At 38.8% G+C, this 24,705-nt stretch overlaps 1 protein-coding gene across 1 annotated transcript in view; it reads right to left on the bottom strand.

Annotated features, from left to right (window-relative positions):
- Positions 1–24,705, bottom strand: part of foxo6a (forkhead box O6 a) — a 48,484-nt gene that overhangs the window by 23,016 nt on the left and 763 nt on the right. The gene's annotated exons all lie outside the window — the stretch shown is intronic.

The following is a 24,705-nucleotide window of genomic DNA, read 5'->3' as shown; positions in this document are numbered from 1 at the left end:
TGACAAATAAGTGCCATTCGATGAACGTATGATGGTATTTTGGCCCAAATTGACTTTCACTGAATAGACAAAAACAGCTGAAACATCCTGAGGTGTGTGTCTATAAAGCCGGAGACTCTACACACACACAAATACTCATCAAGTGTGCCACTGACCTGTCTCCGCACGGCTATATAATAATTATTATAATATATATAATTATAATAAAGCTGGGCCCCGGCGGTGTGAGATACATCACCACAGACGGCTCATTACCATACACACACACACACACACACACACACACACACACACACACACACACACACACACACACACACACACACACACACACATACACACACACACACACACACACACAATCACACACACACACACACACACACACACACACACACACACACACACACACACACACACACACACACACACACACACACACACACACACACACACACACACACCTATGCAATAGTGTGATATGGAGAATATCAGCTCAGCACACTCATTGCTCTGGGTCTGGTCGTGTCCGTGCGAGAGAAATATACTACACTGCAAAACATGATATTTTATACAATATAGTGGAAACCTGTTAAAGTACAGGCCAGACGTTTGGACTCATTACTATTTGTAATGTTTTTGAAAGAAGTTTCTTCTGCTCATCAAGCCTGCATTTATTTGATCAAAAATGCCGGAGCACTATCATATGAATATACTTCAGGGATTCTACTGATACAAAGCCGTATGTTAATCGCGGAGGTAACCCTTAAAAGTATAATATATCACAATATTAAAAAAAATCTGTATTCTTGATCAAATAAATGCAGGCTTGATGAGCAGAAGAACCTTTTTCAAAAACATTTTGGCCTGTACTGTGTGGAACGCGGTACATCACATCACATGGTTACAGGGCTCTCAAGTCTCACGCATTGGGCGTGAGACACACGCATTTCAATCCGTTCACACGCTCACACGCCACACCTTGTATTTCTCACGCAGAGAAATCGCCACGGTAACACACACTGAGTTGCGCGCTATTAGAGGAATCAAGCGTTCCGAGTTCTGACGGCCCTGCCACGCACCAGTTTAATCTAATAAAAATAGAGACCGAACAGCCAATCATAAAATAGATTTGCTGTATCTGGGTAAGATATGGATATTCCCTCCACCCAAGAACGTTTACGTTCTGATTCCAACGTCACATTCTGTGATTCACGCCTCGGACTCGCTTATTGAATCAAATGCTCGCTGAAGTACCGTTAGTTGGCAACTAGAAGCAACGATGACAGACGCAGAGACACAAAGATAACGCTGTTAAGTTAAGTTTCTGACAGCCCTTTGTGTTTTCTGTTCTTAATCCTTCAACAAAACTTAAAGGAAGCTCAATCATGATTTGCAGGAAATGCATTTTGCTATCGTACGTTATTCCGCTCTCACTCAGTGAACATCTGTGCTCTTCTGCACTCGTGAATGCGGTGATGGACAGCTGTCCTCATTCCACTGGTGTTTGGATGTGATTTTTTTAACACACTTTCATTAATTAATTTATTAAAAGTAACTCCATTTTGTAAGATCATTTTCATCTAAGTAATTCACGAGGCAGACGACATTAGTGATCAAATACAGTCGAGCTATTAACACATTCCACAGAACCACCCAGTGGATTTAGTTATGACTGCGAGATTTAGAGGGATTTATCATGGATTCACTGCATTTACGGCCAGAAGCAATATAGTAAAATTTCAATTTTATTTTTATTTTTCGAATATTAATTACAGATCGAATATATTCATGCTCACCCCTATTTATGGAAGCTGAAGTGTAGCGATATAAAATTTGCAATGCAATATGCAAAATGGCAATGCCATAGCCTATGGCAATGCATTTCAGTATTTAAATTTACATTTTCCATACCATGTGTGCAACATTTGGAACAAAATGATAATTCAAATTGAATAATATAATTTACATTTGCTATTTCCTACACTAGTTTTAACATATAATTTAAACATAAATTGTATATTGTAATACTTTATATAAGTTGCAAAATTAAAATTTAAATGTATTACAGATATTACAGAAATAATTAGATGTGTTTAACATGTTCCAGCAAAAATTGTAGCAAAATGATCATTTAAATGTTATTTTTCTAAATTGCATTTAAACTTCCATTTAAGATACTTGCGATTGCATTTTGATTATATATCCCGCAATGAATGTAGCAAAATTCAATGTGGAATTGAAAATGCAAAACTCCATCTCGCCTAGGGCAACCAAAGAGCTAGAGCCGGCCCTGCCGCTGTCATAAAGAGAGGAAAAAATACAACCATACTGATATAGCAAACAATAATCATAGGCAGCTTGTCTAAGATTATTTAAGAGTAAAATAATCTCTGTTGTAAACCACAGCTCACATCAGCGCGACCGTGCTCATGTTAAGGTGCCACCATCCTCTGGGCTGAAGGCCTCAAAAACCTGCTACCAACACCAATAAACAACACTAACCATTCTCTCTCTCTCTCTCTCTCTCTCTCTCTCTCTCTCTCTCTCTCTCTCTCTCTCTCTCTCTCTCTCTCTCTCACTCACTCACTCACTCACTCACTCACTCACTCACACACACACACACACACACACACACACACAAATTAAATGCATATTTTTTTATTTGTACGAATGAATGTGTCATTTTTCATATCAGACCCTCGTACCCAGCCAAACCCCCGTTGCTGCCGCCACCGCCGAAATCTCACTCTGAACTCAGTTCAAAACTTGAGAGCCCTGTGGTTATATTTTCTCATTTTTTTTAATCAGTAATGTACATTAGAATGTTTTCAGTTACAGTTTGTGTGTGTGTGTGTGTGTGTCAGTGAATGTGTGTTTTTGTGAGTGTAAATGTGTGTGTGAGAGTGTGAGTCTGTGTGTAAGAATGTGCGTGAATGTGTGTTTATATTACATTGACCAAATGTCCCCACAATGTAGGGCTGGGCGATATGGCCCAAAAAAAAAAAATCCCACATGATTTTAATCGATTTTTTTCCCCAATGAGAAAGAAATTGTTCAAAACAAGTTTTAACTTTATTTTGTTTAGGTAAAATCAAAATGTTTGCGGCTTGGTAGAGTGCCTACCTGGGGTGCAAAACTTTCAGCATGTGAATAACCCAGACCATTGCACAGTATAAATGGGCACCATATCTTTTGCAATATACAGTATTCATATCAAAGGTTTACTAATTGATATGCAGATCAAATTAACTTTTATTAACAACAGTAATGTGCAAAAAAAAGTATAGGGAAAATGTAAATGTTATGTTCTTATTAAATATATTTCCATTGTTCTTCAATGGTCTCCCACTGAACTGACCGACAGCTTCGGTTATTATTAAATGAGCTCTTTACTTGCTTTCTGTGTAATTTAGTTTTTCATGAGACTTGGTGACTTCGTACTTTTCTCCATATATTAGGGAGTGGAAATGGCTAATAAATCAATATGTGCTCTTCTGCTGGTTATAGTGGTGGGCACTCCGGCACTGCATATCTTTTTTTAATAAAAAAAATGCTTGTTTGCCACAAAATGGATTAAACATTTAACAAATAAACTAAAACACTTTTTCTTTCACAAGACCCCTTTAAACTTTTAGTTTTACAAACCATCACATTAAAAATAGCATATTTTGGATATTTAGAGCTTTGAAGTGCTGGAAATAAGTGCAGCAAGTGTACAAATAAGTGTACGAAACCATTGGAAAGCGCTTGAATATCAATCTCAAAAGGTTGTATGAATCCTAAGATAAATAATGACAACAACATTAAATCCATGTGGTTTTACTACAGTAAATCATGGTGAATGTTGGTGATTTGTGACTGAAACCCCTGGCCTTCGCTCATGTTGTCTCTGCGTCAGCTCTGTTTGATCTGATATCTGTGGTTCATAACAGAACTCTGCGCCGACCGCTTCCACTAGATCACAGTAGCGATGCTATTAATTCTGTGGTGAATTTAAACGCTCTCTCGCTGGATCTCCGGCGCTGTGTATCGTGTCTGTCACGAGATCGGCCCGTGTATGAGTTTGCGCTGCATTCGTTGTCCGCGCAGCTCAAATAAGCGCAGCTCCGTTCAGACTTCAAACACACTTTGCAGCGAGGTATTGTTAATAGTTCTGTGAAAAACTGAACCAATAACACGTTGTTAGACGCTATCCTTGCTTGTGTATCTCTGTGGTACTGGCAGTGCCGTTTCTAGGCATAGGCAAACCGCCCCAACAAGATTTTTTAGTTATTTCATATATATTTTATTATTAATATTTCGTACTTTTCAAGGTATTCCGTGCTATTTCAAGGCATTATGATTAGTTGCGATTATTGGAGTGAAGTCGCCATGGTGATAGTGGCGCTGCTGTAATGAAATGAGATCATGTAGAGGGCGGCGGATAGCTCACTTAATGTAACTGGAGAGTGGATGCAAACACGGAGGCGATTAATCAAACAGATCGCACTTTATTCCCCGCTGAACTCTCATCACAAACTCCCTTTCCGTCCACAGCATTACTTAATAAAACAAAATAACTGACTGTTAGCAACAGAAAACAGAAAATAATCCCCACACATGGGAGCTCAAGACTCAGTGCGCACATACACAAAAGGCAGACTTCGTTTGCAGGGAGCGCGCGCAACTCTTAAAGGGGCCACACTATATTTCTACTCGTTACAGTGTGCTTTAGTTTCATCATCATGAAAAGGTCAAAGCCATCAGGGGCTCAGTATCGTAAAAAGAAAAAAGAGGAAATATAAAAAAGAAAGCGAAATATACAGGTATGTTAGCCTACTTATTGGTTACTTGTTCTCTACTAAGCTGGTCGCTCTATCATAACGTTGAGCAAAACATTACACTGAGTGACAGCGGCGCCGAGTGACATGGTTTTCAAGCTATTGTTGAGTAATTTTTTGGCCTTCAGAACATCTTAAAATACACATATGTAGTAGATCATAGAAATCAAAATTTTCTAGGGGGAGCATGCCCCCGAACCCCCCAACATCTGTGATCTCAGTGATAATAAACCTAGCTACATTATTCGATTAATGCATGTACAATATGCCCATGAAATAAGGAAGTCATATTTACTTAATAAGTTGTAGTTTAAAAAAGAGGGGGGGGGGGGGGGGGGTGCAACATATGAATCTCGCCTAGGGTGCCAGGAAGGCTAGAAACGGCCCTGGGTACTGGCAAACGCGCGGGGGAGGGCTGAGCCATTACGGCAGCCCAGAGGGAGCGTCGGCAGATTTGAAAGAGAAAACCGATTTTCATTCACAAAACTCGACATGAAACTACAAATTCGAATTAATCAATAAAATTAATTTATCGAACAGCCCTACCACAATGTAAATGGATTTATAAACATACTAAATTATTTTTTTATTTTTTTTGAAAATGTAAAAATTCAGAATGTTTCCTGTGATGGGTAGGTTTAGGGGCAGTGTATGTGTGTGTGTGTGTGTGGGCTGGTAATCCCTATAAGTTATGGGGACAAAATGTCCCCACAAAGATGGCAATATCTGAAATCCTTGTCCTTGTGGGGACATTTTTAGGTCCCCATGAGGAAACCATCTTATAAATCACACAGAAGGAGTTTTTTTTGAGAAAGTAAAAATGCAGAATGTTTCCTGTGATGGGTAGGTTTAGGGGCAGTGTGTGTGTGTGTGTGTGTGTGTGTGTGTGTGTGTGTGTGTGTGTGTGTGTGTGTGTGTGTGTGTGTGTGTGTGTGTGTGTGTGTGTGTGTGTGATGGGTAGGTTTAGGGGCAGTGTAAGGGGATAGAAAATACGGTTTGTACAGTATAAAAACCATTACGCCTATGGAATGTCCCCATAGAACATGGAAACACTACATGTGTGTGTGTGTGTTGATGGACTCTGCAGGGAACAGTGCCTGTTAATAATTCAGACGTGTGTTATTATCAAGGAAGCAGCAGATTTCATCTTAATTGCAGCAGTCGGTTCTGCTCCGTCTACACTGAAGGGACATTTTATTCTAAAGTTAGCCACTGCTACTTACGTGATGAACAACAAGCTAGTGCGCAGTGATCACTGAGGATTTTTAACATGTTTATTAACCATATTTTCAAAATTAAAATCAATTATCAGTTTCCACTATAAATAAGCATAACAGGGTGGACATGTTATGCTTTACCACATCAATAAATCATTCTAATACATTGAAAAAAGAGTAAATTAAGGAGAGAGACTTGCTTTGATTCTTGTGGATAATTTGCTGCCAAAAGTTATTTTACTTCCTGAGAGGCATGTGATTAGAGGAAAAGTGAAGGGGTGTGTTCAGATGGATTTACCATCAGAGTAACAGGGGGGACATTCAGTTCAGGGACACAACATATTTATAAGACTTTAAGCATTAAATATGTTTTAATAACACAAAATATATATTGGTGAGGAATATTATAAATAAGAATATACAACAATATTGAAAAATTTGGAATTTGTTTGATTTTTATTACTTATATTTGTGGCTGAAGTTAGGCAAACTTACTTGGGGACATGGCAGTTTAGCATACTTGCACTAAACTCAAAGTAATTATTTTTAATTAATTAATCCTGGGTACATATAATTGTGTTCTATGGAAAAAGGGGGATTAACTGTGTAAGATGACCCTTTAAATACAATTATTAGCCAATTTTTACTACAATATTTACTAATTTTTAATGTATATTCCTCATACATAATATCGACCAATCAATCTAAAAAAAGGGGTCAATAAAACAACCGGAGAACAATTATGTCACATAACATTTACCTCAGGAAAGCCCTTATGACCATAATAGGCTATAGCACATTCGTTGGCTAGAAAAAAAAAGAGCTTTTGCTAAATATGTGTAGGCTAGTGTACCATATTACATATTTATTATATTTTTATTTAAATTCATTAAATAAAATTGTTATTATAATAAAAAAAAACGCATTACATGTAATCTGAGTTATTTTTAACCTTAAATAACACTGCCAGCTGATACGGCTCTTGTTTCCAGACCAAACATCTTGATGTGGGTCTAGCTTGTCAGGCTAGTTGTCATCATTTTCACCCTAACAAACTTTTTTTTTTTTACTTGTTTACCAAAAAGACAGCAGGTCATGATTGATATGAAATATGAGACGTGTGATGTGAAGACAGTAAAGTTAATGTCACTCCTACAGCAACAGAAGAATATGTGTATTGGTTATATTTTTGTTATAAAACATAGCCAACAGCTGAGTAGCGTACATATGATTTCTGTAGCACTCCAAAAGCCAGTTCATTCCATCAAGTCAAGAGCAATTCACCAATAATACATTCTATAGGTCATGCATATAGTCTTTAATAATGTGTTAGAGTTTAACATGTAGCATCTCTAGCGAGAGCAAGGAAAGGAGAAGCCTGAGTTTGTCTCAGCGAGTGAGTTATTTATACCTCCACTGAAGGTAAAGATCCGAGGCTGTTTCATGTGTGCAGACGGAGCAGAACCGACTGCTGCAATTAAGATGAAATCTGCTGCTTTCTTGATAATAACATACGTCTGAATTATTAAAAGGCACTGTTCCCTGCAGAGTCCATCAACACACACACACACGTGTGCACGACTACACGACCATCAGTCGATGGACGACGAAACACGCACCGGGTCCGTGAAAGAAAAACGGACAGAGTCCGAAAGCCGAACTCGGCGAAAAGCTCCATGCTGGCGGTCCTCCCCGGCCCGCGACCGGGGAGGGTGCATCGGTCCCGGTCGGAACAGCGACCCTCCCAGGGGTCGGAGGCGCGCCAAGACGGACTCAAAATGACCCGTCAGGTTTTTGTCAGGGAGAGGGCGAAAGTGGACGACGAAACGCGCACCCGAGTACCGGACCCAGGGAATGGCGTGCCGGAAAGCCCGTAAAAAGAGGTGCTGCGGGTTTGGGCTAGAGACTTCCAGGAACGACCCGCAGAGAGACGAGCGGGTCCGTGAAAGATAAACGGACAGAGTCCGAAAGCCGAACTCGGCGAAAAGCTCCATGCTGGCAGTCCCCCCCGGCTGGCAACCGGGGACCGTGCCTCGGTTCCGGGCACGGACGGAAAAAGTGGGCCCTACGGTGGGCGGTGCCTTACCAAGACGGACTCAAAATGACCCGCCCGGGTTTTGTCAAGGAGAGGGCACGACCGCCGCCGGGCCCATCCCGAGGGGTGCTTACCTTTTTTTTTCCTCCACCTGGTCGAAAGGAACTTGAGATGTATGAACCACTCGCTCCAACATTAATGATTTCAGAAAAATGAAATCCTATTACTGTCCACCCTGTTACTGTTTTGCACAGTAACAGGGTGGACATAATACCTAGATAAATAAGTGTTTATAGCATTTATTTGTAATTATAATCAATTTATATGGAATTTATTTGTTAAGAGGTCTGTCCAGCTTGAGAAGACAGTGTGGAATTTCCAAGAACAACACATGGGATGCTGGTCTGTTCAGTAGTATGTTGCAGTAAGTACACCCTTAAAAATAAAGGTACCAGGAAGAACCAAACATGGGCTTTCACAGTGATGCCATAGGATAACTATTTTTGGTTCCCCAAAGAACCGTTTTGTGAAAGGTTATTTAAAGAACTATCTTTTTCTAACCATTTTATAGTCTAAAGAACCTTTTTGAACTACAAAGAACCTTTTGTGCAATGGAAAGGTTCTTTGGATATTATATGTCCACCCTGTTACCTCCTGTCCACCCTGTTTCTCCTCTGTCCACCCTGTTACCTCCTGTCCACCCTGTTTCTCCTCTGTCCACCCTGTTTCTCCTCTGTCCACCCTGTTACCTCCTGTCCACCCTGTTTCTCCTCTGTCCACCCTGTTACCTCCTGTCCACCCTGTTTCTCCTCTGTCCACCCTGTTTCTCCTCTGTCCACCCTGTTACCTCCTGTCCACCCTGTTTCTCCTCTGTCCACCCTGTTACCTCTGTTTTTTATGTTAATTAAATAAGTTCAACAAATGTTATGCATATCTTGGTGGTTACTTGTAGAAAATTAAATGGCACAATTCAATTATTTAAGATGGGGACAAAATTCCAATGAAATTTATTTTTATTCTAAAAGAAATATGCTGAAATTATCATTGTGCCTTAAAAAAAAACTTTTCTCAAGATAATGCTTGTTTATGAACTCTTTGTTAAAACATTTGCAGGGTAGAGTGAGGGACATTTTAGCTCTTAGAATATAAAAATATTACAATAATTATACATTTAAAACATGTATTAATTGAGATGAGAATGTACAGTAACAGGGTGGACATTTGGCCTTTGCATGTGTGAAGAATTTGGTCAAAATTATTAAACAATAATATCCTGAGCTGGACCAATATATTTTATTGTAGTGTAACAAGCCAATTTTCAGATAAAATTATAAAATCATGGAAATTTTAACATTTTTTATTAGAAAGTTACCAAGCTGAAATGGCACCGAAGAGTAAGAATGACCCTGCTAGTAGAGATGATCGTTCCACTTGCAGCTAGGGATCTGTCACGTAACATTTACAAGCGCCAAAACGGCATTTATTGTTTGAATTTCCTAATAAAAGTGACAGAATCTGAGAGCTGAGATTTTTTTAATATCATAGTAACCTCTGTCTAGTCTGTTTGTCTCCGTGTCCTCTTTGCGTCGTGATTTTTCTGTGCGTGAGAAAATGTATTTGTGGCGTGAGAGCGTGAAAGTGACAATTGTGTGTGTCTGGTGAATGCGTGAGAGTTGGCAGTTATGGATACAATATTTTTTTTTTTTTATTAAGCTGTTCTTGTCTTTACTAAAATCAAAATTAGGCTAATCAAAGGGAAGAGTGCTCTTACGAATCACAACCGTAATAGACTCGCTGTTTTTGCTGATGCTGAATCGTCTTTAGCATACAATACATTCATTACAAATGTAATTTTAAGTTAAACGTGTGTTTAAACTGCACCTGCTGGGGAACTCACTTCACCTTCAGGGGCTCTGGGGCAGCTCAGTCTCTCCAGGTTTGTGGAGGTAGCTAAATATTTGTGTGGCGGGGGGAGGGGTATTTTATGTATTTTAATTTTAATACATTTAAAATTAAAAATTAAAGTTTTCTGTTGGTTAATGTATTCGACATACTGGCGGGTTGTTTTTACAAGTACAGTTTTTGGATCATCAAAGTTAGGCCCCTCCTGTAGATCCGCCCGTAAACGGTTATCTTTCAAACTTCCTCTGCACACAATAGGATAGCGCTACAACCAACCTGACAGATTAAACTTTCGCCGTGTTCGGTCGGCTAAACCCTGAACACATCTTCCCTTCTTAAGAATGACTTCAGTGCCATTCTTTGTTCTTTTCTCAGAGAAAAGCTCCACTCCAAGTCTTCCAGAGTCGCGGTCAAAGCTGATTCGACAGACCGCCGTTCGCCAGTTTCTTTGTTTACTAGAAGCACGCAAACGCAACTCAGCCGTCATTATGCTAAGCCCCGCCCATCCACTCTATACACGATCTGATTGGCCTGACCAGAGTTTGGCGTTTACAGCTCAAAAATGAAAAATGCTATTAACTTTTGATTAAATTGGCCTATTGTAATGAAACTGATCTTAATATATTCACTGGGTCATATTTGATCAAACTTCCTGTCCACCATTTTGTTTATCTTTAAAAAACTTATTTGAACTCCTCCCGTCCAAACTTTGCATGTGTCATTGTTACCTCACTCTGACCACACACACCACATACATTTCATAACTGCACCACCTATTGGTCAAAAGTAAGAAACCATTAAATCGTATTATTATTCGTGATTTAATAGCATAATATGACGTCATGAACATTTTCCCGCCATTTTAATTTTCAGAAATCTTTTTTCTCTCTCGAAACTCCTCTTAGGCCGTTACTCCGATTTATACCATAATTTAACTGGATCATCTTTAGACAATGCCAACAAAAAGTTATGGAAGTCAAGTCGATTAATCAAACCGTTCTCAAATAACGTGCAAACAAATTTGACAAAGTAACCATACAAAATAAAGGTGAGGCTATATCTCCACAGCGCTTTATCATATTCTGACCAAACGTAATATGTTTTATAACCATGACCTGAGGCTACCTGCAGCATTTTGGCGCAGTGCCACCTAGTGGCCAGGAGATACAAAAAATGGCTACGAAGCTTTTTTAGATTTGGGGCATCATGCCGAGTCATACGATACCCAATTTTCCTATATCAACCATTTCGGGCAAAAGTTATAATTCAATTACTAAAAATGCAAATAACTTTTGATTAAATTGTCTTATTTTAATGAAAATTAGCCGAGAACATAGATACCAATTTGCCACATTTAGCCAAACTTCCTATCCGCCATTTTGTTTATCTTTAAAAACTTTCTTTTTTTTAACTCCTCCTAGATCAAAATCGAAACCGTATCATCTTCAGACTGTGCCGACAAAAAGTTATGTATTTCATGCTGGCAGACCCGGGTTCAAGTCCTGCTTAGAGTGGGCGGTTTAAACAGGAGGTTACACAGACAAAAAGCTATGGATTTCTGCAATGCTTTGGCATATTAACACCAAACTGCGTGTTTTATTGTTACCTTACTCTGACCGCACCACATCAGTTTCATTACTGCACCACCTATTGGTCAAAAGTACGAAATCATTAAATCATATGATTTTTCAGCCATTTTGCCTAAAATCATCTCAGTACATAACTACCATTACACACCTGTAGGTAATAGATGGGACGAAGGAGAACCATATCCAAAAACAATCAACAAACCCTATCAATACTTGCAAAAAAATCTAAAACTTTTTTTTTTTATCATTAATTTTCAAAGTTAAAGAAGGTTTAAGACAAGTATAACCCCATAAAATCTATGCATTCAAATGAGTAAAAATAATAATTTATTTATGATAGTTTTAATGTGACCTTCATATAACTAGAGACATTTTTTAATAAAGTTTTTAATACAAATCAGCTACTGGCACACATAAAATCCCAAATATATTCAGTGTGAGGGGTTACAAACCCTGTTGACTACACTTACACATTCATTTCTATTGTTTCTATTGGGAAAATGACTAGATTTAGCTTTTTCAGAAAGATGGTCACAACTGGGTGTAGTTTGTTGCATATAAACCAGTCTAAAGTTTTGAATAATTATTATTTTTTAAATGTTTTTGCAAGTAGTCTCTTATAGCTCGCAGTAAAAATCATCAAACACAGAGAAGCTGAAATTCTGGAAGTGCACCGTTCTGCTAGAGTGATTTTCTGACAATTACACATCTTAGATGGAGCTTTTGTCAGATGCTTTCATCCAAAGGCACACATTTTATCTTTTCACGTTTTTCCAGGGAATTGAAGCCTTGACCTTGGTGTGGCTCCTGCCATGCTCTTCTGTTCGAGCTACAGGAATCGTATTTATTATTTTACAGAAAACATCCCCTCCTCCATACAGTGTGTTCCTTCATTTCTTCTCGAGCTGAGCTTCATCTAGTGTTGTGATGTTATCTCACGGGGACACTTCTACACACACGCTGGAAGGAGCACTTCACTTACTAGTCTCTCAAATATCTTAAATAACTATTAGACAACAGTGTTACAACCAGTAGGCGCATTTACATGGAGCACTTAAATCGGTTTTTAAGTCCAATCCGAATGAAAATGCTCCATATAAACACCTCAATCGGAATAAAAATGCCCAAACCGAATAAAATTATTGGTTTGAGAGGGGTAGGATAAACCTTTTCATGAACCGATCAAACGAAAAATGTAACCATGTAAACGACCTGACCGGATTACTTTGCAGTGTGCGTCCTTATATGACGCGATACACAGCGCGCGCCTTCACCACTGACCGCGCGCCACGCTCAAGACCACGTTATCCTAATGGGCAACATGAGCTGCAGCCCAGGGCTCCAAACACCGGGGGGCCCCCGAGACAATTCTCTTTAGCGTTAAATATATTTTTTTAGATCGTGGTAATTATGCGTACGTTGAGCATCATTGTCACACACCTGAATCGAGTCACAACGGACACCCAGAACATCACTTCAACATGTCAAACGAAAATGTAAGAAAATATGACAGTGGCAGGAGCGAATCTAGCGGGGGCGCAACTGGTGTTTCTAAAATTCCCAATGTACAAAATATAAATAGTTTCCTCTACCGATTTACATCAGCGGCGCTTCAAATGTGATGAGATAATAGCAAGAAAACACGTCTTTTTATTATTGTGTAGTAGTCCAATAAATGACTCCTATGAACTGCTTAGATCTACAATGCAAATAGTTTGAACACGAATAGATGACTCTATTCACGAATAGATGCCTGTTTCACTCATAGTCCGTTTGCCGTCACAATGTTAACGGGCTACAGCTTTCACACTGCACACAGATGCGGTCCGGCAGTGATGCGTCTGCAGCAGCGCGTTCATCGTTTCTTATCGAGTCTATTTTGTGCTGGACGCGCTGAATTAAAGTGACAGAACGTTGTTCGCATTAAAATAAACATGCACTGAAAATCTGGTTATTTCACCACAGATGCATATTAATTAAAGCCTAATCTGTTTCAAATTCAACACATGACTTTTTGCCTCGGGTAAAGCAAGGAAGAAGACAGACAGGGAGACAGGGAGACATGAGCCCCTTTCACACTGCACGTCGGACCCGCAATATTCCCGGAACATTGCCGGGTAGCCTTCTGTGTGAAAGCAACCACGCCCCGGGATTGATTACCGAATTCGACCCGGGTCGGGGACCTAGTAATATTGCGGTATTCGACCCGGGACGAGCGCTGTGTGAACAAAAGCCGAAACTAATGCCGCAACGTGTACGTAGTTATCGTGCGACTCCTAGAGCTTGTTTTTTCAATAATACATCCCTGCAGTGCTAGAAGAGCTCGTCTGTGTTTTAAACGCAGAGAGTGTTCGTATACAAAAGAAACTAAAATTAAACAAGCAGAAATGAGCGCAAACTGGACACAAGTCAAGACCATGGAGCTCCTTACTATCCGCGCTGAAGCTGAGATCGCTCGCCGGTATACGTCACATCAGCATGTCACGTGTCAACTCGATCCGGGACCGTTACGGGTTGTGTGTGAAAGCGCTCATATTACGGCATTTCGCTGGCAGTGTGAATGGACCAAATCTAGCGGCCTGGGAACAAATGCCGGGTCGCATTATCCGTGTATTTGCCGGAATCGCAGTGTGAAAGGGGCTATGGAGCGCTCTCATTTCTTTAAGGTGGAGAAACAAAGTTCTTTATGACCTGCAGGATTCATAAGGTTAGGTTGTTTCTGATTTGTAATCTCGTTATTCGATAATATTGTTTAATATATAGGCCTACATGACATGTTTAAAATATACACAAATACTATAGGATATTACCTTTTGTTAGTTTAATTTTATTTCGCGACTATAATGTGTGTGTGTCATCAGTGATGTAATCAGATTACTTCAAGTAACGTCAGTCATGTAATCAGATTACTTCAAATAACGTCAGTAATGTAATCAGATTACTTCAAGCAACGTCAGTAATGTAATCAGATTACTTCAAGTAACACCAGTAATGTAATCAGATTACTTCAAGTAATACCAGTAATGTAATCAGATTACTTCAAGTAAAATCAATAATGTAATCAGACTACTTCAAGTAACGCCAGTAATGTAATCAAATTACTTCAAGTAACGCCAGTTATGTAATCAGATTACTTCAAGTAACGTCAGCAATGTAATCAGATTACTTCAAGTAACGCCAGTAATGTAATCTGTAATCAGATTATTTCAAGTAACGCCAGTAATGTAATCAGATTACTTCAAGCAAGGCCAGTAATGTAATGAGATTACTTCAAGTAACGCCAGTAATGTAATCAGATTACTTCAAGTGACATCAGTAATGTAATCAGATTACTTCAAGTAATGCCAGTAATGTAATCAGATTACTTCAAGTAATGTCAGAAATGTAATCAGATTACTTCAAGTAACGTCAGTAATGTAATCAGATTACTTCAAATAACGTCAGTAATGTAATCAGATTACTTCAAGTAACATCAGTAATGTAATCAGATTACTTCAAGTAATGCCAGTAATGTAATCAGATTACTTCAAGTAACATCAGTAATGTAATCAGATTACTTCAAGTAACATCAGTAATGTAATCAGATTACTTTAAGTAACATCAGTAATGTAATCAGATTACTTCAAGTAACGCCAGTAATGTAATCAGATTACTTCAAATAACATCAGTAATGTAATCAGATTACTTCAAATAACGTCAGTAATGTAATCAGATTACTTCAAGTAACATCAGTAATGTAATCAGATTACTTCAAGTAACATCAGTAATGTAATCAGATTACTTCAAGTAACGCCAGTAATGTAATCAGATTACTTCAAGTAACCTCAGTAATGTAATCAGATTACTTCAAGTAACATCAGTAATGTAATCAGATTACTTCAATTAACATCAGTAATGTATGTAATCAGATTACTTCAAGTAACGCCAGTAATGTAATCAGATTACTTCAAATAACGTCAGTAATGTATGTAATCAGATTACTTCAAGTAACGCCAGTAATGTAATCAGATTACTTCAAATAACATCAGTAATGTAATCAGATTACTTCAAATAACGTCAGTAATGTAATCAGATTACTTCAAGTAACATCAGTAATGTAATCAGATTACTTCAAGTAACGCCAGTAATGTAATCAGATTACTTCAAGTAACGTCAGTAATGTAATCAGATTACTTCAAATAACGTCAGTAATGTAATCAGATTACTTCAAGTAACATCAGTAATGTAATCAGATTACTTCAAGTAACGCCAGTAATGTAATCAGATTACTTCAAATAACATCAGTAATGTAATCAGATTACTTCAAGTAACGCCAGTAATGTAATCAGATTACTTCAAGTAACATCAGTAATGTAATCAGATTACTTCAAGTAACGCCAGTAATGTAATCAGATTACTTCAAGTAACATCAGTAATGTAATCAGATTACTTCAAGTAACATCAGTAATGTAATCAGATTACTTCAAGTAACATCAGTAATGTATGTAATCAGATTACTTCAAGTAACGCCAGTAATGTAATCAGATTACTTCAAATAACATCAGTAATGTAATCAGATTACTTCAAGTAACGCCAGTAATATAATCAGATTACTTCAAGTAACATCAGTAATGTAATCAGATTACTTCAAGTAACGCCAGTAATGTAATCAGATTACTTCAAGTAACATCAGTAATGTAATCAGATTACTTCATGTAACATCAGTAATGTAATCAGATTCCTTCAAGTAACATCAGTAATGTAATCAGATTACTTCAAGTAACATCAGTAATGTAATCAGATTACTTCATGTAACATCAGTAATGTAATCAGATTATTTCAAATAACGCCAGTAATATAATCAGATTACTTCAAGTAACATCAGTAATGTAATCAGATTACTTCAAGTAACATCAGTAATGTAATCAGATTACTTCAAGTAATGCCAGTAATGTAATCAGATTACTTCAAGCAACGCCATTTATGTAATCAGATTACTTCAAGTAACGCCAGTAATGTAATCAGATTACTTCAAATAACGCCAGTAATATAATCAGATTACTTCAAGTAACATCAGTAACGTAATCAGATTACTTCAAGTAATGCCAGTAATGTAATCAGATTACTTCAAGCAACGCCAGTTATGTAATCAGATTACTTGGTCCCACTTTATATTAGGTGGCCTTAACTACTATGTACTTACATCAAAAAGTAAGTACAATGTACTTATTGTGTTCATATTATATTGCAAAACACTTTTGTTGATATTGAGGTGGGATACGGGTAGAGTTAGGGACAGGTGTGGTGGGCTGGGTAAGTTTAAGGGTAGAGTTAGGTGGAAGGGAAGTGCCAACTGTGTATTTACAAATGTAACTACAGAAATTAATTACAGACGTAATTACATGCAGGTCATTTTGAAAATGTAAGTACAATGTAAACACATGTATGTACACAATAAGTCCAGTGTATCAAATGATTAATTACAATGTTAGTACAAAGTAGTTAAGGCCACCTAATATAAAGTGGGTCCGATTACTTCAAGTAACGCCAGTAATGTATTACTTTTCAAATAAGTACATTTACATTCATGCATTTAGCAGACACTTTTATCCAAAGCGACTTACAACTGAGGAGTACAGGAAGCGATCCGTCATGAAGAGGCAAAGAAACACAAAAACTGCTCCAAATACAAAGATTTGGATATTACTCAGAGTAGCAGAAACCACAAAAGGGAGGGAAAAGCGAAAGAGTAGAGGAGGAAGGTAACACAAGCTACTGTGTTTTCCCATGTATTGACTGACGCCACTCCTGTCCTCATGCTAAGAGAATGTGCATGAGTGTGTGTGTGTATGAACACGATGGGTATTGTATATTTAGACTAATGCGAGTATTTACTCATCTCACTGGCACAGAAAAATATTTAGTATGCATAACTCATTTTACTTTAGCAGGAGTAGAAATAGTAAAATGCAAACTCACAAAGTTTACTCATTCCTTATTTCAATCTCTCTCTCTCTCTCTCTCTCTCTCTCTCTCTCTCTCTCTCTCTCTCTCTCTCTCTCTCTCTCTCTCTCTCTCTCCCTCTCTCTCTCACACACTGACTCTTTGTCCTGCTGCTTTGCACCATTAAAGACCTTAAAGACATGTTATAAATAACACTCTAGTCACTTCACATTACAGTCTGACTGACGGCCTGGCACCCGCATGACCCGCCGCACAAGACCCTGGCAGCACATTACCAGCCATCTCACACACACACACACACACACACACACACACACACACACACACACACACACACACACACACACACACACACACACACACACACACACACACACACACAGCCCCTAAACCTACCCATCACAGGAAACATTCTGCATTTTTACTTTCTCATAAAAACTCCTCCTGTGTGATTTATAAGCCTTTTGAAAAGTGGGGCCATGGGTAATGTCCTCATATTTCACCCTCTCCTGTAATACCTGTGTCATACCCATGGCATTATACACATTTGTGTCCTCATATGTCACAAAAACATGCCCCCCCCCACACACACACACAAGAAAAAAGTGTAAATGTACAGTCTGTGTAGGGATAGTTATCTGTGTAGGGGTAGTATTGTCAAAGAATAACCTTGATTTCCATCATTCCTCCTGTAACAGAGGCTAGCTGGTAGTAGTTGCTGTGCGATTAAACCTCACTCCTCTGACCGCAAGAGATGCTCTAGAGACTGACACTAGAGGATGCAGCCTTTAGCCTCCTTGTTAGAGCATCCTACTCTCCTGCCGGCGGACCCGGACACAGTGCCGTTTGTGCACATAAGTCCTAATGTCACAGCAAATGTTACAAAAGAGCTCCGTCTCCATCATGCGTTTGCTCACTACAGCACCTCATGCTATTATTTCTCTTCCTCTACTCATCACTCAGCTGAGTCTAGAATGAGCATCACTTTTACAAAAGGATGGGACTCGCACAATACACTACAGTTCATAACCTGATGTCTAATAAATATGATTTAATGTGATACACCACCACCAGATGCATAATAGTTGCGTTATGATAAACCAGCGGTTAACTATAGGAGACTGGCAGTATTTTCACTTCAAGGGGAAAACATTTTTATTTTTTATAAATTTAAAGAAATGAATGGCATAGCACTTTATTTTACAGTCCTGTTTCACACTAACATGCTACTTAGTAATGACACTAACTGTGTAATAACTAGGTACTAACCCTGAACCTACACCTAAACCGTAACCGTATATTACTCAGAGTGCTGAGGGTAAGTTCATATGAATAAAGTGCAGTCAAAAAACTTTAGGTGTCAATCAAATGTCTGTCCCTCTACAGTTTGCTGTGGTTTTGCATGGTTTCAGAGAGTGTGTAAGTTAAGTCTGTGGGTCTTAGAGCTGTGACTGACACACACACACACACACACACACACACACACACACACACACACACACATACACATACACCACAGCAGGTTTTCTGAGCTAATGCTCTTCTAAATGAGTCGACTCATTCAGTCACAGCCACAGCACATGGATGTTGAAACAGTCAATAAAAGACTTTAGGATGAGCACATGCGGGTGCTGTGTCATGTGTAGCAACATCAGGGTACAAGTGAGTGCTTTGGGCCTGGCCTGACTTCCTTAATTAAAGCCGGATACACACTGTGCGATTTTGGCCACGATTTGGCCATCTGAGACAAATTTTGCAAATCCTAAAAGACTCCGCTGATCCTAGGCTAAAATCTGCCATCTTTCATCGTTAGTTTGACATGTTCACCGGCAGCCGAATAATGAGCGCTGCGATCAAATTTTACCTCAGACGAAATTCTGGCAGTGTCAGAAGATTTGGCACACAATCCTGCAGTGTGACTTCTCCTACGACGACAGTCAAATATCTCCGGTTTTCAAGACAAACTATGACCAAAACGAGTACTAGAGATTTCTCTGTAGCCACCATATCAGTCCCGCGTGTAATGCAGCTCATCGTCACCGAACGCATCATTCATTGATGATATAAAACACCGGACGAGTTTTCTTGCATGCGTCCGTTTTTAGCGCGCCTTGACTATCATACAGTCTGACATTAATGACAGCAATCTTACAGTGTGACATATTACAGAGGCGATCATGTTAAATTTACATTACATTTATACATATATAAATGCGACTGACATTGCATTTAAGGTACGCATTTTACATTATTGTCAGTTCTTGCTCTCCCTGCGAATCGAACCCATGACCTCGGCGTTTGCTAGCGCCACGCTCTACTAGCTATAGGAAAGCCAGACTGTTCATACAGTCTGACAAGCAACATTCGCAAAGGATTTTGAAAAATTGCACAGTGTGCAGGACCCATAAGTCTTAAACCCTTTAAAGGAATAGTTGACCCAAAACTGAGCCCAAGCGTTCTATCTTATACCACAAGAAAAAATACAAACGGTGCTAATATACTCACACAATGTGGTGTAATACTACAAAAAAGTTATACTCATAACCTTTTGCTACATACCAATATTCCAGATGGCCAGACAGTGATTCATCTTTTATAAATCTGAGTTGTAAGTCACTTTGGATAAAAGCGTCTGCTAAATGCATAGATGTAAAATGTAAATGTAAATATTAATGTCTGTAACGCTGTGACCATAGAGACTGTTGTGTAGACTGTAAGTATTTAAAATATTTAACTTTTTTTAATGTTTGATGTTTAATATAATGAATAATGAAAAGACAATGCAGAAAATCTGAACGAAAGTGGCGGAAGACAAAACTTGTAGTCCATTATAACATCTATAAAGACAGCCTTCATGCTTTCAATGTTGAACTAGGCAAAGCTAGACAGACCTTCTTCTCAAATATTATAAACAAACACATAAACAACACGCACACTCTTTTTGCTACTGTAGACAGACTAACAAACCCCCCGAGTCAGACTCCTAGTGAAATGCTCTCAGACAGTAAATGCAGTGAGTTTGCCTCCTACTTCTCAGAGAAAATCAAAAATATCAGAAAGGCGATCAGCACATCCTCTAGTTGCTCTGGGGTCAGTCAGATCATACCAAACCCTCGGAAAATTACTATGTCTGATTTCGAAACAATTGACGGTAAAATTTTAGAAGACACAGTACAGCATCTTAAAACATCAACCTGTGCCCAAGACACACTCCCCACTTCTTTTTTCAAAAGTGTGTTTAACTGTTAAGAAGCAGATCTCCTAGAAGTGGTAAACTCCTCACTTCTCTATGGGACTTTTCCAACCGCCCTTAAAACTGCAATAGTTAAGCCTCTTCTGAAAAAGAGAAATCTAGATAACTCCATACTGAGCAACTACAGACCAATCTCAAATCTCCCCTTCATAGGCAAGATCGTTGAAAAAGTTGTTTTCAGTCAGCTGAACAAATTCTTAAACTCAAACGGATTCTTTGACAATTTTCAATCTGGTTTCCGACCGCATCACAGCACAGAGACAGCGCTCATAAAGATTATAAATGATATTCGCTTAAATACTGTTACAGGCAAAACATCAATTCTGGTTCTACTCGATCTCAGTGCTGCATTCGACACTGTCGACCACAACATACTTCTAGACAGGCTGGAAAACTGGGTCGGGCTTTCTGGGATGGTCCTCAGATGGTTCAGATCATACTTAGAAGGGAGAGGTTATTATGTGAGTATAGGAGACCATAAGTCTGAGTGGACGTCCATGACATGCAGAGTCCCACAAGGGTCAATTCTAGCACCTCTCCTGTTTAACCTGTATATGCTGCCACTGAGCCAAATAATGAAAAAGAACAATATTGCTTACCACAGCTATGCTGACGACACCCAGCTCTACTTAGCACTGTCACCTAATGACTACAGCCCCATTGACTCCCTGTGCAAATGCATTGATGAAGTTAACAACTGGATGTGCCAAAACTATCTTCAGTTAAACAAAGACAAAACCGAAATCACTACATTTGGAAACAAAGATGAAATTCTCAAGGTGAACGCATATCTTGAGGCTAAAGGCCTGACAACAAAAAATCAAGTCAGGAATCTCGGAGTGATTTTAGAGTCCGACCTGAGTTTCAGTAGTCATGTCAATGCAATTACTAAATCAGCATACTATCATCTGAAAAATATTGCAAGGATTAGATGTTTTGTCTCCAGGCAAGACTTAGAGAAACTCGTTCATGCTTTCATCACCAGTAGGGTGGACTATTGTAATGGCCTTCTCACCGGCCTTCCTAAAAAGACCATTAGACAGCTGCAGCTCATACAGAACGCTGCTGCCAGGATTGTGAGCAGAACCAGAAAATATGACCATATCACACCAGTCCTCAGGTCTTTACACTGGCTTCCAGTTACATTTAGAATCGATTTTAAAGTACTATTACTTGTTTATAAATCACTCAATGAGCTGGGACCTCAATACATCGCAGATATGCTGATTAAATACAAACCCAACAGATCACTCAGATCAGCAGGATCAAGTCAGTTAGAAATACCAAGAGTTCACTCAAAGCAAGGAGAGTCTGCCTTTAGCTATTATGCCAGCCGTAGCTGAACCAGCTTCCTGAACAGATCAGATTTGCTCCAACAGTAGCCACATTCAAATCCAGACTCAAAACACATCTGTTCAGCTGTGCATTTACTGAATGAGCTCTGAGCACTGGACGTCCGACTGATTGCACCCTATCTATGCATCATTTTTTAAATATTTTTTTTATAACTGTTTTAGTTTACCTGTTCTTTTCTTTGGTTATCATCATTTTATTATTTTTAATTCTCTTTACATTGTATTCTTTTTCTTATGCATTTTTTAGCCCTATTTTAATTCCTTTCTATGTAAAGCACTTTGAATTGCCATTGTGTATGAAATGTGCTATATAAATAAACTTGCCTTGCCTTTAATATGAAAAAATAGCGCTCATAAACGGGTGTCGATGGCATTCTCAAGTGAAACGAGTTGAGGCTTGGACCCAGAAACGGCGCTCCTTACGTCACGATTTAACAAGCGGATATTCGCGATATAGACAAAATCACAAATCTATTAAGCTGACGATAACGTCATGACGTCACGATTTAACAAGCGGATATTCGCGATATAGACAAAATCACAAATCTATTAAGCTGACGATAACGTCAACGGTCACGCTAGTGACGCTCCGCAGCCTCTGGAGGAGAAATCACAACACACGAACCCTGGTGCGATTGCTCAGTTAGTGCGGTTCATTTGAACATCTGTGAACGCTTCTCTCCGAACCCTGGTGTGCACCAAACAAGCTAAAAGACGGGTCTCGGTCCGCCTCCAAACTAACTCTGGTGCGGTTCGATTGATATATGAACACAACACGGACCAAAGACATGTAGACGAACCAAAAACAGGACGTGATGTCACAAGATGCGATGCACAGTCAGCTGATTAATGACGTGGAAAGATCGGTGTATCCAAAGTGAGTAACGTTAACGTTAGAGGACAAACGTAGAGCAACGAGGAAGAGCCTCATCAATATTTGGTCTGACGAGCATGTTTCGAAAATGCTAGAAAAAACTCTCATCAGAGGACCTGCTGCCCATTAGTCGGTACAGACGACAGAACAGCCGTCTCTTTTCTGCACAACGGAGGAATTCCTGGAGCTGTTTTGAATGTTTTGTACATTTTAAGAGCTCTTCATGAGTTCTCAGCGGGAAAATAATGCCATATGTACACGCATAAAACGATGGCGTTTAATCCGCACACAGCATTGTTTTGAATGTTCGGTAAGCGAGCTCCTACGTCATATAAGCCGACCAATCAGGTTGTGAGCGTCTCCCTGTGCCTTTGGTTCAGTAACTTTAGGTTCGCTGTTATAAATGCCAGTGTGAACGCTAAGCGACTATGTGTTCTATTTTTGTTTTTTGGTCCGGACCAAACAAACTGAACCAACCGAACTACAAGAGTGAACTAAGTAACAAAATTCCAAACAGCAGAACCATAACGCGTCTCACAGAAACAGTTTGCGTCACTGAATGATTCAGTGTTTGAATGAATCGGTTGAATCAAAGATTCAATAACCTGTTCGTAAACGACTGCCTCAATCTTGAATGAATCAGCCGTTTGAATGAATCGTTTGAATGAATGACTCAATGACTCACTCATTAAGACTCCCCTGCTGCCACCTACTGGTGGTTTAGTTTCATGTTTAAACACACTTTCTAAAATGTCTTATTCATCCAAAAATATAAATCTCATAACATTATTTAATGCTGTTGTAATTTTTCAGTGTAAATTATTTAATTTGATTGGTAACAGCCCTATAGCCTAGTGTCTTATTTTAATTTGATGTATAGATCAAATTTAAGAATATAAAGTTAGATTAGGGTTAAAAATGCCCTTTAAAAAGGTAAACATATCACAGATATGCAGATTTCAATATGCCAAAGCTGATTGAACTCTGTTGAGAATATTGCTTCAGAAAAAATTATATTTACAACATAAAAAAAAAAAAAAAAAACCTTTTTTTCTGGCAAGCACATTTTTTACTTGGACAAGTAAATGACCGATTTACTTATCCGAAGGACAAGCACATGAAAATGCTGAATGAATTATCAGTAGAATTTTCAAATAAAATTTTTACCGTTGAAAACCAGATCTTTTCCACAAAAATCTCCTTTTCCCCCCCAAATAAGTCTGTAAAATGGGGGGGGGGGGGGGGGGGTCGTCTTATATTCAGGGTCGTCTTATTTTCGGGAATATACGGTATATCATTTTTTACCTCAAATACAACCCTATATCCAACAGCCTGGAACACGCTTCACTTCCGGTGAAGTATTGATTCATGATTCTGCTGAAATCACGTGACATTGGCGTTCCGAATCATGAATCAATTCGCTGATTAATAACCGTTCGAATCTTTATTTGAGGATTGAAAACAAACCCGGAAGAGAAGCCAATGCTGAATAAAGTCGTAGTTTTTGTTATTTTTGGACCCAAATGTATTTTGGATGCTTCAAGAGACTCTAATTAACCCACTGATGTCTCATATGGACTACTGTGATGATGTTTTTATTCCCTTTCTGGACATGGACAGTATAGTGTGCATACACTTGCATACGCTCTCGGACTAAATATAAAATATCTTAAACTGTGTGTGAAGATGAACGGAGGTCTTACGGACATTAGGG

This window comes from Pseudorasbora parva, chromosome 7 (genome assembly GCF_024679245.1).
Source record: "Pseudorasbora parva isolate DD20220531a chromosome 7, ASM2467924v1, whole genome shotgun sequence".
Lineage (NCBI taxonomy): Eukaryota > Metazoa > Chordata > Actinopteri > Cypriniformes > Gobionidae > Pseudorasbora > Pseudorasbora parva.
This window is presented reverse-complemented; position numbering and strand designations above follow the sequence as displayed.